Raw genomic sequence first — 7,773 nt, 5'->3', positions numbered from 1 at the left:
AATTAATTCAGTACATTGTAGAGTTTTATTTACAGTACAAGCTTCATATGCTCTTTAACCTGCTATGTACTGTATATGCCATATGAAATAGAAATTCTCCTATTTGACTTAATTACAAATGCTACATTAAAGGTTCACTCAGTATTTTTTTTTCCTTACATAAAAAGTTTTACTGTTGAAGAAATGAATAGTAATTCTGAAACATATGTATAAAATCATGAGCACTCATATGAGATGAAGAATTCAGTCATATCAGTAACCTTATAAAAGCTGTTTTATTCTACATGGGGGAAGGGTGCCCTCATGGGGGCAGCCATGTTAGCATCACATGACCAGCTGTATACTACTTGCTTAATCTCAGTAACTGCCCTGTTTTTGAACACTTTAATTCATGGATTAAATGAATCCTGGTTTACTGTGCATAGTGAAGTTCTACAATGGCATCAGTAACTGAAAAATAATGTGTTTGAATGATGCAGCTTCCAGGCCACTAGATGTCACTGTAAGCCAGTGTCAACCATGGCACTTCGACATACTTCAAAAATGTACTTGTCAATACAGTAGTATAGTGAAAACTCACCAATGACCATCAAGCTAAAATATTACTAGCAAATGAGCCAATATAATAGTCACAGGCAATATGATACAAAAAATCATTACTAACTATAGCCTTAGTATAATTTTTATTTTTATTTTTATTTATTTTTTTTTGCCCTCAATTAAACTGAGAATATTTTGTACATCATAAAATTAATTTTCACATCACATGACTATTTAAAAGTGCAGTAACTTTTGTCTTTGTGCCATCTTGGACTTACAGTGACACCTAGTGGTGTGGATATAATTTAAAATCAATAGTTTTTAGTTTCTGATGCCATTGTAGAATGTAGTATTCACAATCAGCCATGATTACTTTAATCAATGAGTGAAAGTGTCAAATAACAGGATGGTTACTTATATTAAGCTAGTAGTATTCAGCTGGTCATGTGATTCTAACATGGCAGCCCCCATGTGCGGACCCTCACCATGTAGAATAAAACAGCTTTTATAAGATTACTGATATGACTAGAGTCCTCATCTCATGTGAGTGCTCATGATTTCCTACATATATTGCAAAATAACAATTCATGTTATCTGTCAACTAAGCATATGTGTTTTTTAACACTGAAGTTAATGCAGAATTTTGCAGTTATTGAACAATAACACAATTGACAGTGACAACTAAACTTATCATGATCATGATCAGGTCCAGCCTATTATCAATAAGAAAAGTTAACTACCTACATAATGAATGTTATTGTTTCTAAGGACACCACTCCCCACCAAATGTCCAAACTTTAAGTGTTGACCTTCACTGCAAATGATTGACAAGCCCACAGTCCAGGCTATTTGCCATTTAGTCAAAGGTCTGGTTTCGCGAGACACTCCTTTAGGCCTGGCAACAACAGTGCAAGATATGTGCAATACAATCCTTTTGAGTACAACTATATGATTTATTTTATACTTCATTCATTATTAGTAATATTCTATTGCTAAAGAAATAAAACAAAACTAACAAAAATATGACAGCAGTCAATTATCTTGTTTTTTGCTAGGATCATGAAGTCATCAACTAATGTGTCACTCTCAATGTCCATAGCTAAGGATACAATGAGTAAACCTGTGGAGCATCAGATATTGCATTGCCCCATCTAAAGAGGTGCAACATGTTAGACAGCAAACAGTCTTACCATGACAGCACTGAATGCTAGACAGATGGCTATATCCCTTTTCATCTTTAATGGTCCTCTGAGAGTGATGTGTAGACTTTCACGAGTCTGTCTTTGCCACTGTTTTAAAGTTCTTGTCTATGATGACACAAGAGATCAAGGTTAATTTTCAGTAATTCCTGGGAATTTCGATCTCTTATCTTGACTTAAATGTTGCAGATGAATACCACCAAATCCTAGGAACCCTTTTATGTTCACATCTTATCCAGAGATTAAAGCGCAGCCACCTACTGATGCTGATTACGTAATGACACTGGACTAATTTAGTGAATAAAGTTCAAAGATAGCAATGTAAAGATTTGATGGCTATATTTCAATTAGTTGAGTGCCTATCACAAACCCGATAAGACCCCGCAAGAGAAATAATGACCGTGGCCGAAGCATCAAAAATTGCTGCCTTCACTAGTAGTTTACAGAGGTACATTAGAAAAACATCAAGGCAAGTCCAGCACACATTCAAAACTAAGGGTTAGAGGTTTGTTTAAATCCCCATTTGATGATTTTATTAAATGTGTATTGAACACAATCATAGGCCAGACTACCACACTTGCTGTACATTTTATGGTATTGAACGGTTTTCTTCTACAGCAGTAGACACAAGAAGGTGAGAATCCAATCACCTTTGAGAAAAGTAGGACGGAGCCTGCCTTGAATTCAAAAATAGATTGCTCTGCTTTATAAGGGGCTGTACCTGTTATTAACATATACTGTGAATTGCCTAGTGTGCATTTGTGAGAGTCAGAGGTGATTCAAAATGGCCTTTGACACTAATTTGTTAGTTAATGATGTTACATGACTAAGGCATTAACGCTGGGAACAGAACCTGGCAAACACAGAAAACATTTTGATCTTGAATATCTGCCAGTTAGTATTCTACATATAGTAAAAGAGGACGTTATATTCCTAAGATGTTCTGCTCACTATAAGTTTAAGTTCAGTTGTCTTGGGAGCACTGCTATCTTATCTTCTAATAAGATGTTTCCTAAGACTTTATCTTGCAATCAAGACAAAATTAAATTATCTTGCAGCACGCGTAGATTAATTATTTTACTACAATTTCCAAATCGTAAAAGCACATCTTACCCAGATAGAATGGAACGCTGTTTCACAACAAATGATCATTATTCTGAACTGTTACTACAACAACAATTTAAATGATAAATGCATTGTAAAAACATTGCTTGAATTCTCTGAAATTATGTTTAAAATGTAATCTATACTGGAGTTGCAACGTGATGACACAGGAACATGCACTCCAGATACAAAGAAACAAAGTGCTCTCATGTCGAAGAGACTGTGGGTTTGAGTCCATTCGTTTCTTTTGTTTTTTTTTTTTTACCAATCTCTTTTATTTTAATTTCTAGTCTAGGTATGACCTATGTATGAGTTTTCAGGGGATTAGCTCCCAGTACAGCTGTTACAGTTCTTATTATTCACTACCTATGAATTAATTTTAACTGTCATACTTAAAAGTTGTTGAGTGATCCTGGCAATTTAATTGTATTCTGCTTTCCAGTAACAGTAAAACTACCCTAACAAAAGGATTTTGTTCATAATGGGTCATAAAGTGTTCAAAATAATTGTTCCAGCGTTTGGAGATATCACCTACTTAATAATAGATTCTGTCATTTTATGATTTAATTTTTAATTGATGATTTCATCGAAAAGTGTTTGAAAAGGGGCAATGAACATACTACAAGAAACCACTTTGATTTTATTCAGAACACTAAGGAAGTAATTAACAGTCTTGGGTGTAATCTGAAGTAAATTGGTTACTGCCAGGGACTAAAAACGAAATGTTTTTTGGTCTGATGAGTATTTTTTTCATCCGAGTTCAGAAGTTCTGCAGCCTCCTTTCCAAATGATTATCAGTTAGAACAAAATAAAATAACAGTTTATAACGTTCTTTTTACAATGACAGTCCTCTGTGCTAAGGGGTGGGTGATATACCAGCTGCAGAGTTGCCAAGAGAAACAAGCAACATGTTCTGGAAAAACAAGCCCAAAATAAGCCCAAAAAAAGGTAATTTTCTCTTGTGTGGTGGATTCATCAGCATAAAAATCATAACAAGCATACAGTTAATTAACAGTTAAGTATAATTTTAATTACAGATCTGCTTCTCAATCAAAACACGACAGCATCAAATCTGTATTAATGCATCATATCTAACAATAATTCAGTGAAGACTTTGGAAACAACTGAGAAAAGTACTTTTTACCTCTAATAATGTTTTCCTTGTATCTAGATTAGCTGTGCATGTATTTGTGGCATTTATACATAGTTGTTAAAAAGGTCTTCATTCACAGAATGCAACTTCCACAACAGGCAATTAGGCAAAGATATGTGTGATGCAGCAGTTTCCTTCAGGATCAAAGCACATGTTTAATTTTTTTTGGGCAATATGAAGTGGTGCAGTTCCAAAAATGTACTGTGATTAAACCCTTTGGCCTTTAGTTTCATGAAAAAATTAACGGAACGATATTAACCGGTTATGAACGGTTACCAGCATTTAAAATCACTTTGTTCCCTTTTTCGGTTAGGTTCTGCAAAATAAAAATAAAAATAAATAAAAAAAAATTTTGGCTTTTATTTTCGTTCCTTGAACTGTTTTTAGTCCCAGTTAGTGACTGAAGAAAATGTGCATAGATTCACTAATTTTTATTCTGCAAGATTTTGCACACAGTTTTTCTAAATACATTTTAATGGTATAAAATCGACTTAATTTTATGAAAGTGAGCGAGTACATTTTAATTTAAACATTTGACTAAACTTTACTTTCATATACTGTTGTATATGGTATGTAAATAATCTTAAATGAAAACTAAATTGAACATTTTACTAGAACATTCCACATTTTGAACTTTTGTTATTGCATGTCTAATAATGTTCCACATAACATGGAAGCTTTCCACAGGAAAGCTTAATTAATTATAATTAATAATTATATTTATTTATCACACATTATATATTTTGCACATATACAGTGAAATTCTTTTTTTTTTTCACATATCCCAGCCAAGCTGAAGTCAGAGTGCAGGGACAGCCATGATACAGTGCCTCTGGAGCAGATTGGGTCAAGGGCCTTGCTCAAGGGCCCAAGAGTGGCATCTTGGCAGTACTGGGGTTTGAACCCCTGATCTTCTGATCAGTAACCTAGAGCCTTAACCGCTGAGCCACCACTGCTATGTTACCAAACGTAGCAACAAAATCAACAACAAAAACAGTGTAAATTAACTTGCAAACAGTGAAACTATGCAGGCTCATTAATTATTCAAGCCTGATGCATTCTGGAACCTTTTATGCTATATTTACTTCACCACAAAATCAATTATTTTTCATTGTGTAAACTAATTACTTTTGTAGTCAAAAAGTAGAGTAATGCATTACATTTGTTGTTATCAAAATATAGTTAATTACTTAAGTATATAACTTGGGTTAAAAATATTACAAAAATAATATTATGAAGAAACCATTTTGAATTATGCTCATGTACATCTGTGTTTCTGTGACAGCTGAAGGGACAGCGACTTCGGAAATACACTATATTGCCAAAAGTATTCGCTCACCCATCCAAATAATTGAATTCAGGTGTTCCAATCACTTCCATGGCCACAGGTGTATAAAATGAAGCACCTAGGCATGCAGACTGCTTCTACAAACATTTGTGAAAGAATGGGCCGCTCTCAGGATCTCAGTGAATTCCAGCGCGGTACTGTGATAGGATGCCACCTGTGCAACAAGTCCAGTCGTGAAATTTCCTCACTACTAAATATTCCACAGTCAACTGTCAGTGGTATTATAACAAAGTGGAAGCGATTGGGAATGACAGCAACTCAGCCACGAAGTGGTAGACCATGTAAAATGACAGAGCGGGGTCAGCGGATGCTGAGGTGCATAGTGCGCAGAGGTCGCCAACTTTCTGCAGAGTCAATCGCTACAGACCTCCAAAGTTCATGTGGCCTTCAGATTAGCTCAAGAACAGTGCGTAGAGAGCTTCATGGAATGGGTTTCCATGGCCGAGCAGCTGCATCCGAGCCATACATCACCAAGTGCAATGCAAAGCGTCGAATGCAGTGGTGTAAAGCACGCCACCACTGGACTCTAGAGCAGTGGAGACGCGTTCTCTGGAGTGACTAATCACGCTTCTCAATCTAATGGACGAGTCTGGGTTTGGCGGTTGCCAGGAGAACGGTACTTGTCTGACTGCATTGTGCCAACTGTGAAGTTTGGTGGAGGGGAGATTATGGTGTGGGGTTGTTTTTCAGGAGCTGGGCTTGGCCCCTTAATTCCAGTGAAAGGAACTCTGAATGCTTCAGCATACCAAGAGATTTTGGACAATTCCATGCTCCCAACTTTGTGGGAACAGTTTGGGGATGGCCCCTTCCTGTTCCAACATGACTGCGCACCAGTGCTCAAAGCAAGGTCCATAAAGACATGGATGAGCGAGTTTGGTGTGGAAGAACTTGACTGGCCTGCACAGAGTCTTGACCTCAACCCGATAGAGCACCTTTGGGATGAATTAGAGCGAAGACTGCGAGCCAGGCCTTCTCGTCCAACATCAGTGTCTGACCTCACAAATGCGCTTCTGGAAGAATGGTCATAAATTCCCATAAACACACTCCTAAACCTTGTGGAAAGCCTTCCCAGAAGAGTTGAAGCTGTTATAGCTGCAAAGGGTGGGCCGACGTCATATTAAACCCTATGGATTAAGAATGGGATGTCACTTAAGTTCATATGCGTCTAAAGGCAGATGAGCGAATACTTTTGGCAATATAGTGTATATATATATATATATATATTTTTATTTTATTTTATCCCTTTTTCTCCCAATTTGGAATGCCCAATTCCCATTACTTAGTAGGTCCTCATGGTGGCATGGTTGCTCACCTCAATCCGGGTGGCGGAGGACAAGTCTCAGTTGCCTCCGCTTCTGAGACAGTCAATCCGCGCATCTTATCACGTGGCTCGTTGTGCATGACACTGCGGAGACTCACAGCATGTGGAGGCTCATGCTACTCTTCGCGATCAACGCACAATTACCATGCGCCCCATTGAGAGCGAGAACCCCTAATCGCAACCATGAGGAGGTTACCCCATGTGACTCTACCCTCCCTAGCAACCGGGCCAATTTGTTTGCTTAGGAGACCTGGCTGGAGTCACTCAGCACGCCCTGGATTTGAACTCGCAACTCCAGGGGTGGTAGTCAGCGTCAATACTCGCTGAGCTACCCAGGCCCCCACAAGAAGGAAATATTGACATTATTTTGAAATCATGGAGTACAAAAACCAAAACTTGTCTGTGAAAATTGTTTTAGAAAGTAACTTAAAAGAAAAGTAGTGGGCTAAATCACAGAACTGGTAAGGTTCGATTCCCACAGCCACCGCCATTGTGTGCTTGAGCAAGACACTTAACTCCAGGTTGCTCTGGAGGGATTGTCCCTGTAATAAGTGCACTATAAGTCACTTTGGATAAAAGCAACTGCCAAATGCATAAATGTAACGTGATTACTTTTTCCATGAAGGACTTTATCAGGTAATACACTTGCAGTTTTATAGTAGTTATTCGTAATTTTTAGTGGATTACTATTTTTGAGTAACTTACCCAAAACTGGAATTAAATTTGACAATTTAATTCATTCTTCCATTCTACTGAGTTCCGGACACTGCTGTCGCTTGTAAGTAAAGACCTACAAATTTGGAACAACATGAGGCTGGGTATATCATGACAGAAATTTCATTTTTGGGCGAACTATCGCTTTAAGTAAACAGATAAACATGTCAGTTCAGATGTTAACAAATATTGCCCTTCTGTGATTTCTGTAATGATCTAAGACTGTAATGAGCTAGATAAGAAAGAACACACTGTAACACTAAACATCAAGGCGCTTTGATTGTTCTGTGCAGATGGGCGGAGTCTTCACCTTCATGAAGGTATATAGACAGGTTGTCGTGCTGAATTTTCCGTTTGCCCTCACCTGGAGAGATTTGGGAGAATACGGGAAAAG

The sequence above is a fragment of the Myxocyprinus asiaticus genome, chromosome 1 (genome assembly GCF_019703515.2).
Source record: "Myxocyprinus asiaticus isolate MX2 ecotype Aquarium Trade chromosome 1, UBuf_Myxa_2, whole genome shotgun sequence".
Classification (NCBI taxonomy): domain Eukaryota; kingdom Metazoa; phylum Chordata; class Actinopteri; order Cypriniformes; family Catostomidae; genus Myxocyprinus; species Myxocyprinus asiaticus.
The sequence above is the reverse complement of the archived record's forward strand: the minus strand, read 5'-3'. Positions refer to the sequence as shown.